This window comes from Neofelis nebulosa, chromosome 15, assembly GCF_028018385.1.
Source record: "Neofelis nebulosa isolate mNeoNeb1 chromosome 15, mNeoNeb1.pri, whole genome shotgun sequence".
Lineage (NCBI taxonomy): Eukaryota > Metazoa > Chordata > Mammalia > Carnivora > Felidae > Neofelis > Neofelis nebulosa.
The window spans coordinates 18,831,418-18,840,200 of NC_080796.1; the positions used below are offsets into that span (position 1 = coordinate 18,831,418).

Consider the following 8,783-nt stretch of genomic DNA (forward strand, 5'->3'; position numbering starts at 1 on the left):
ACCTAATTTCTCTGAGCAACAGGCTGATTAGAGGTGCCTCCAGGCCCCATCGAGTCTCCCAGGCTCTGAAGATGCAGGTTGCTGTCCAGAGACTTCTCGGTTCCAACTCTGGCTCCTTTACAGCCTCCACACTGGGGAGGCTGAGAGCAGGGGAAAGAAGGCAGTGCAAACACGGGCACACCCCAGGCTGCACCACCACAGCTCTGTCGTCTGTGAGGCGCCACACTTCTTGGCTTCTTCATCCCTTTTCCTGGAAGTTGCTTGTCCTCTGCTCTCCAGCCTTTAATGGGCATCAAGGACTTTACCCACTTTTCCTTCTGTGCCCAGACTCGTTCTCACTTTTATGGAGAAGAGGCATCCCGGAGGGAGCGAGAGAGAGCCAGAAAAATGATTTGGGGGTTCCTGAGACCAATGTTCCAATTTTATCCAGAGCCATCCTGTACACTATCAATAGCTGGGGACAGATAAAACTACGGGCAGGAGACTATTGGGCTTAATAGAAGGCAGCACCGGCCAGAACCACATGGGACAAGACCAACTTTCAAAGTGTGGCTTTAGCTTTGGGTCCTCGCTGCTGAAGGGAACCGCCAGGCATGGGCAGGGGCCTCCCTGACGCTTCGGGTTGGTTCCCTCCCTGCTGAGCCGTATCGCTGAACACTGATTTTTTTTTAAAAAACCTTGCCGACTTCTCTTCCCACGTTCTACTCTGCCAACACCTGGTGTGCTTCCATAGAGTCTAAGTCAGGGAGGAGAAATCCCAATATAGATACAGTTCTGTTTACAGAATTCAAATGTGTTATTTCTTGCACACCCAAAATTGCTAAACGAAATTAAGAAGATCATGGCACAAAATGGCATTTCTTGTTTGATCCAAACATAAGCCTATTTGATGGAAAGTTGGTCAGGCTCCCTCCAAATTTGTTCCCCGGGAGGGCACGTTCACTCAATTGCAGTTTGTAGCTCTCTTAGAACAGCTGGGTCAGGCAGGAGCCCTGGGCGCTCTCTCCGCCTGAGCTGCCGCACCTGGGAGGAGAGTGGGGCTCGGAGACTTCTTTCATAGGAAGGAGGCTCACCGCGTAGTTTGTTTAAAATGCACGCCTTCAGGTCCAACATTCAGAGACACCGACTCATTGGGTCTGGATGGGACCCAGGAACCTGCACTTTCAATGAACATCTCAGGTGATTTTGATGCAGATGCCCAAACCCCACCCCACTTAGAGATATAATGGCCCAGGGCCACCTAATTCAGGAGAGAATATCAAGAAAGTCTTATGGCTGGTGCTCAGTTGTTAAGTACCAGAATCTTGACCGGAGTGTCACTGTAGTTCAGACACCTTCTCTGCTGGAAGGCTAGAGGCCCCGTTTGTAACAGTGCCGGGCAAAAACGAGGAATATCTGGGATGGGTGAATGCTTGGAATTCTTATACGTGGAAAATCGGTGGGCTTTCACCAAGGAAAGAGAAGAGCTGCTAAAGAAATAACGTGAGTATGTAGATCTTCACTTATTCTCCTCCTCTTGTTCCAAAGGACCCTGTAATTCTACTGATTCCCCCCTTGGAACTTCCTACACGATTCTGAGACTTACAATTTTAATGTGTTTCCTTGCTTCCTATTTGGCAACGCCTTATCTTGAGGTTTCCGCTTACTGTTTTGGGATCTAAGAACGAACTAATGGGAATATCTTCAAAATGAGCCAACCCTGGTGAATTTCCAAAGCGGAAAGGAACAAGTGTAGGCAGCCTGGTGAATTGACAGAGCTTTTCCTGAGTGTAGCCAGACTGTTTGCCGACGCTGGTTAACAGACCGAGGAAAATGCCCCTGGAGTTTAGAAAAGTCCCCTTGCTTGTTTCCCTTGGCCACCATGCTGCTTGTTTTGTGACACAGAGGTTTCCTAAAGGACTATTCTTAGCTTGGCACTCGGTGTTTCACATCAGAAAAGTTGGGGTCGGGTCACTTTTTGACTAGCAAGAGATTGCTGTTCGATGCTAGTTAGCTCTGTGACTTGAAGCAAGCTCTTTGTCTCTTTAAGCCTCAGGTTTCCCGTCTGAGAACCAAAGGTGTTTGGCGACCGTCCCTGCTGGCTATAGTATCACGTAATGTTATAATTTCAGTTTAATTAAATGCAAACCTCAGATTTAAATCTTTCTATATTTATTTAACTTAAATTTAAAATCTGAATCCAAACTTACATTGACATCCGAATGCTCATTATTCTTAGCTAATAATTAATAACGATGCCACATATGAAGTGCCTACTGTGTACCAGGTGCTTTACGCCATGCAGAGTTCACAAGATAAAAGGCAGGCATTATCACGTTCATTTTACAGAGGATGAAACACAGACCCAGAGGGGTTAGACAACACGCCTGTGTTTTTCGCAGTTACTAAATGGTCAGCAGGGATTCCAATCCATGTCTGTGTTACTCTAAAGACCAAGTCTTTTGTGTTCATTCCTTGCCTGCTCAGACTGCAACCCCAGCGGGAAATCTACTTTACTTTTCGTGTGAAAAATACGTTAAAGCAACCTTTTTCACTTCCTATACCCCTAGCTGGCCCTGTGAGTTCGGTGTCCTAGGTTGGGTTGCTTTCAAGGTAGACCCTAAGACAAGGATGGGGGTGAAAGTCATTTATTTGGGAGGTGATCCCAGGAAGCATAGTAGGTGTGAGTGAGGAAGTAAGACAGGGAGAGGAAGGAGCCTAGCGCAGGGTGGGCTAATGAGCAGGTTATCACTGTGTGAACAAGGCCTCAGCCGCACCAGGGAACTCTGGGACATACCTAAGAATAGCGCTAAGGAGGGGTGATGGAGCTGGGGTGGACCCACCAATTCCACTTGGTCATTGGCTGAGGGCTGATCCCGGGAGGACGGGGTTAATTCCCCTGCACTTCCAAGTGGATTCCTGAGGCCACACAAAGTCTCCCACAAAGAGTGGCAGGTGCTTGCAGGTGGAAATGACATGATCTTCTGTACGCTGCGTTGGGACAAGATGGGTGTGTTCGTTTCCTATCACTGCTGTAACAAGTGACTACAAATTTATTTTGCATCGTTTCTGTAGGTCACAAGTATGGCTGATGGTTTCTCTGCTCTGGGTTTCACATTGTCAAAATCAAAGTGTAAGCCCGTTGGGCTCATCTTGGGAAATCTTGGGAAGAATCTATTTCCATGGTCATTCAGACGGTTGACAGAATCCAGTGTTGGGGGGCGGGGGGGGGTGTTGTAGGACGGAGGTCTCTGTTTCCTTGCCGGCTGTCAGTCAGGAGTCCTCCTCCGCTTCTAGGGGCCACCTACATCCCCGGGCTCATGACCCCTTCACCTTCCAAACCCGGCGGTGGCTGAGCCCATCGCTCCAAGTCCCTCCGACTTCTTCTTCTGCCTCATTGCTCTTCTGGCCGCCACTCCGCTGCCTCTCTCTGCCTTACTCGGCCGCTTCTGCTTCTGCAGAGCAGAGAATCCGGGATAATTTCCCTAGTCTAGGTTCTGTTTGTTCATAACCCCAATTCCGTCTGCGAAAACCTTTCCTGGCAGTACCTCGGTTAGTGTTTGATTGGATAGCGAGGGGACAGTAATTGGGGGATGAGGACACCTTCAGCATTCTACCTACCACAGCAGGGACTAAGTCACAGAGATGCAACCCGGGAAGTAGGCGAATGGCTAGCCTAAATTAGCACCGGTGGGCTGAAGTTAATTCTGTGGTGATGCTGTCTGGTTTGGTGCTTATTACATCTCCTCTGCTGAGAAGGTGGACTAATCCCCTGAATCCATGGATGGTCCAGACCTTTAAGTAGGAATTAAAGATACAAAGTACAGCAGATACTGTTGTGTCCCCCACCACGTGCCCTTGGCAGTCACCTTTCCTGAATCACGCAACCCCAGGAGTTCTTATGTCACACTTACTTCTTCACTCTGCGAACTGATGGCCCGTCCACAGACACTTCATTTTGTCCGCCCTACTACTTGAATAAAAATTATGATCATGCACCCAGTAACCCTGTTCCTTGGTCACTTCACACCAGAGGCAGCACTAAGAACTTTAAATATACCATGTCATGTGATCATCGTAACATCAGGAATTAGGTAATACTGTCCCCGTTTCACAGCTGAGGACGTTAAGGCTTAGACGGTTTAAATAACTTGCCCAAACAAGGGAAATAAAAGCAAAAATAAACTGTTGGGACTTCATCAAAATAAAAAGCTTCTGCACAGTGAAGGAAATAATCGGTGAAATGAAAAGGCAGTCTACTGAATGGGAGAAGATATTTGCAAGTGACATATGTGATAAAGGGTTAGTATCCAAAATTTATAAAGAACTTACACAACTCAACACCACAAAACCAAATAATCCATTTTAAAAATGGGTAGAAGAAATGAACAGACATTTCTCCAAAGAAGATATCCAGATGGCCAACAGATACATGGAAAGATGCTCAACATCACTCACTATCAGGGAAATGCAAATCAAAACCACAATGAGATATCACCTCACACCTGTCGGAATGGGTAAAATCAAAAACACAAGAAACAATAAGTGTTGGCAAGGATGTGGAGGAAAAGGAAAGCCTTTGTACTGTTGGTGGGAATGCAAACTGGTGCAGCCACTCTGAAAAACAGTATGGAGATTCCTCAAAAAGTCAAAAATAGAACTACCCTACATCCAATAATCACACTACTGGGTATTTACCCAAAAAATGTAAAAACACTAATTCAAAGGGATACATGCACCCCAATATTTATAGCAGCATTATTTACAATAGCCAAATTATAGAAGCAGCCCAAGTGTCCATCGGTAGTTGAATGGATAAAGAAGTGGCACATATATACAATGGAATATTATTCAGTCATAAAGAAGAATGACATCTTACCATTTGCAAGGACACGGATGAAGCTAGAGAGTATAATGCTAAGCAAAATAAGTCAGTCAGAGAAAGACAAATACCATATGATTCACTCAAATGTGGAATTTAAGAACTGAAAGGAGCAAAGGGAAAAAAGAGAGAGCAAGAAACCAAGAAACAGACCCTTAACTATAGAGAGTAAACTGATGGTTAGCAGAGGGGAGGTGGGTGAGGGGATGGGGGAAATAGGTGATGGGGATGAAGAAGTACACTTGCTATGATAAGCACTGGGTGATGTATGGAAATGTTGAATCACTATCTTATACATTTGAAACTAAGATAACCCTGTATGTTAACTACATAGTAATTAGATAGATGGATAGATGGATGGATAGATGGATGGATAGATGGATAGATGGATGGATAGACGGATAGATGGATGGATAGATGGATGGATAGATGGATGGATGGATGGATGGATAGATGGATAGATGGATGGATAGATGGATAGATGGATAGATGGATGGATAGATAGATAGATAGATAGATAGATAGATAGATAGATAGATAGATGATAGATAACTTGCCAAAGATCTCATAGCCTGTGAGTGGTAGAACTAAGACCCAAACCAGGCCTATCCAACTTCTACGTGTATGTTCTTGGCTACCACTCTGCCTCTGCTGTAATTACCCCGATGATTGCTGTTTTAAAAACCCTGCTGCACGGGATCACTGGGGAGCCCTGCTATGTCAGATGTGGCAGTGGATGCTAGTTCCGAGATCACCACCAAGGATCTAAAGGGGAAGTAGCAAGTTGCGGAGGAGGCGGTGGAATGAGCAGATGCCCCTGCTGGTCGGAGCGCTAATGAAGAAAGTAGGGGCAGAACGTAGATGGAGAGGAAGAAGAGGAGGAAGGCGATAGAGAGGAAGGGGATAGAGAGGAAGAAAGGGGAGGAGGTAGGTGATGGAGGAGGAAAGCGATGGAGAGGAAGGGCATAGAGAGGAAGGGGAAGGAGAGGAAGATGAGAAATGAGAGGTAGTTATGGGCAAGTGGGCACTAAGGGTGCTGAGGATGATGATGCTTGATACCATGAAGCAGAAGACCGATGAAGAGGACTAGTCTGCAAAAAGGGAAAGTTAAACTAAAAATAAATGAAAAGTAAGTAAATAAATGACGGGAAAGCCGCCATGACCCCTTCCGCGTGGATGCCCCATGTCAGGTTCCGAACGTGGGCACCAGGGGAAGACAGAAGAACCAATGTTCCCAGGGCCCTGCTTTTTCTCTTGAAGGTGCTTTAAAAAGGGAAATGGTTTGCAATTTGTAGTCTTATAGGTTTTTTTTTTATAGTTTTGGACCTGTTGTGAGGGGTCAGCCATTTTTAAGGATCTGGGATGATCTAACCGGCCTTCAGCGTGTTTTCTGTCCTACTTCCGACTCTACCTATGGTGTGAGCACGTTTGCTGTAATCTCGAAGTAGAAAAATAAAACTTGTAAAAAAAAAAAAAAGAGGCAACAGCAACAAATCCTGTTCCGAGTATTCCAGGAACTTTTTTGTGTGTTTATACCTAGTGGTACTATCAGTAGTTGGTTGGTATAAAGTGGTTAACGAGGCCAAAGAGAAAGCTTTCTTCTTCTTCTTCTTCTTCTTCTTCTTCTTCTTCTTCTTCTTCTTCTTCTTCTTTTGTTTTTGATATAAACTGGCTGCTTATTTTTTGGCGTGTGTGTTGTATATGTGAAACACTGTTGGCCAATGATAAATTGGAACTTCATGGTCCTAAAAAAGAGAGGTATGGAAGGACTGATTTATTACGTGGGGTCCTTTGCCAATAGGTGATGTTTGCCATCATCCCATTTTATTTCCTGTCCATTAGTTGCTGGTGTCAAATTTTTACTGAAAAATTGGGGGTCATTCTGGACCTCGTAATGACGACTTCTCATACAGCATTATACTTTCTGTTGCATCCCCAGCCCCCAACTCAGCCCGGCTTTTAGTAAATGGTCACAGATATGTGTTGAATTAATAGATGGACGAATTCACTCGAACTGTAAAACGTTTGCTCTTGTGTCCTAATCGTGCATTTCACAACAGTGGGTGTCCCAGGGAGGAAGTGTTCTTCCTACTTTAATTTTGTGTGGTGTAAAGACAGAAGACCATATGGGAGAAAGCTACCCGCCTCAATATCTCCTAGTACCAACCTGAGTGCCAACTTGGAGAAGCTAAGTGAGAAGTTTGAGGAGGCTTTTCCACATCCCTGTTCATGCTGAGCGCCTGCCTGTAGTGAGATCACAGAAGAGCAGGGAACAGTTCTTATGGGGAATGCTTCCACACTGAAAATAATGAGGCTCAAATATTATGTGTTTTTATATTTGAAAGCAGTAGAAGAGTTTTCTCAATAAGGAATTGTTCTGACCCGTAGCATTTACAAACCCTTTAAAAAATATCTTAAAATTCTACTATGGGGCACCTAAATGTTTCAGTTGGTTAAGCGCCCCACTTCGGCTCAGGTCATGATCTCATGGTTCTTGGGTTCGAGCCCCGCATTGGGGCTCTGTGCTGACAGCTCAGAGCCTGGAGCCTGCTTCGGATTCTGTGTCTCCCTCTCTCTCTGCCCCTCGCCCCGCTCATGCTCCGTCTCCCTCCCGCTCTCTCTCTCTCTCTCTCTCTCACTGTCCTCCCTCTGCTATTTGTGCTCTCTCTCTCTCAAAAATAAAGAAACGAACTTTAAAAATATTTTTAAAATATCTTCAAATTCTACTAGAATATCTGGAACCTTCCCAACTAATTCTGGGAAGTTATAACCTTCATATCAAAGCTGGACAGTGCTAGCACAAATGGAGGAAACCAATCTCTTTTATGATGAGGATGTCGAGGAGGAAGAGTCCTGGTCTGGACCCCTCCCCCACCGAGTCAGCCACCCCAGCGCTGCCTCTGTGTCCACAGACAAGGGCCACCTACGGGCGATGTAGGAGTCCAGGTAGCCAGCCGCATCCCGTTCACTGTTTGGCAAGTTGACGCCAAGTGGATGTTTATGGGGTGCAAAGCATCCGGGGTGATGACAAGATAAATCCGGCAACAAGGAGCATGCAGGCATCGTGCAGCATGAGGACTGCAGAGGAAGATTCGCGGCTGGCTTTCAAAGTAGAATTTTTTTGCTCTCTGGATGTTGGCTTCCTCGACCTTTGAAGGTCAGAGGTTCCTTTCGTTGTTCAACGATGTTGATTTTGGAGAGAGCACAAGAGTTCAAAAACCCTCTCCCCTGGGGAATGTTACAGGAATACAGAGGGCAGTTTCACGAAGCCAGCAAGGCCTTCTCTCTGCTTCTAACAGATAGGAAGACAGGAAGAGATGAACAATACCCTTTTAAGAGGCTCAATTTTATCACTTTATCTTACGGAGAGATGCCTCCAGCCAGTCTGGCTAACGGCAATCAGCACGGGAGCGTCTTTATGATTCTGACAAGTGGAATGTTTCCCTTAATTAAGAGAGCCTTGTCTGACTCGGGGAAATGAAACACTTTCTCCAATATGAGCGGGCCGTAATTCCCACTGATAGAACCCTCAGGAGAAATGAGGCGATTATCTGGAGTGGTCAGCAATGAGTCACTTTCCTGCTTTGAAATATTCGGAAAATTGAAGCAAAAGTACATTCTTCTGAGTTTTCTTTATCTAATAGACAACTGACTAATGGCTTCACTTTGCCGAAGTACTGGGAAGCAGCACGAAATAGAAGAAAAGTCTGGTCGTTGCAGTTATGCAAATCAGCAAAGCCAAAGAACATTGTGGGTACTGCCACAAATTGGCTATGTGACGTTCCGCAACGCGTTAAATCTCTCCGAACGTCAGGTTCATCATCTGTAAAATAATAAGGATCTGTGAAATGGGAATTCTTTCTACTTTGTCAAGCTGTGGTTTTTAAAAGAACTAAAAATAGATGAGATAGCATGAATAGAG

The 8,783-nt window shown here is 45.3% G+C and overlaps 1 pseudogene; it reads left to right on the plus strand.

The window, feature by feature from the left end:
- The first annotated feature begins 5,530 nt into the window (after nucleotides 1–5,530).
- On the plus strand, nucleotides 5,531–6,078 carry LOC131496264 (prothymosin alpha-like; annotated as a pseudogene).
- Nucleotides 6,079–8,783: the final 2,705 nt, after the last annotated feature.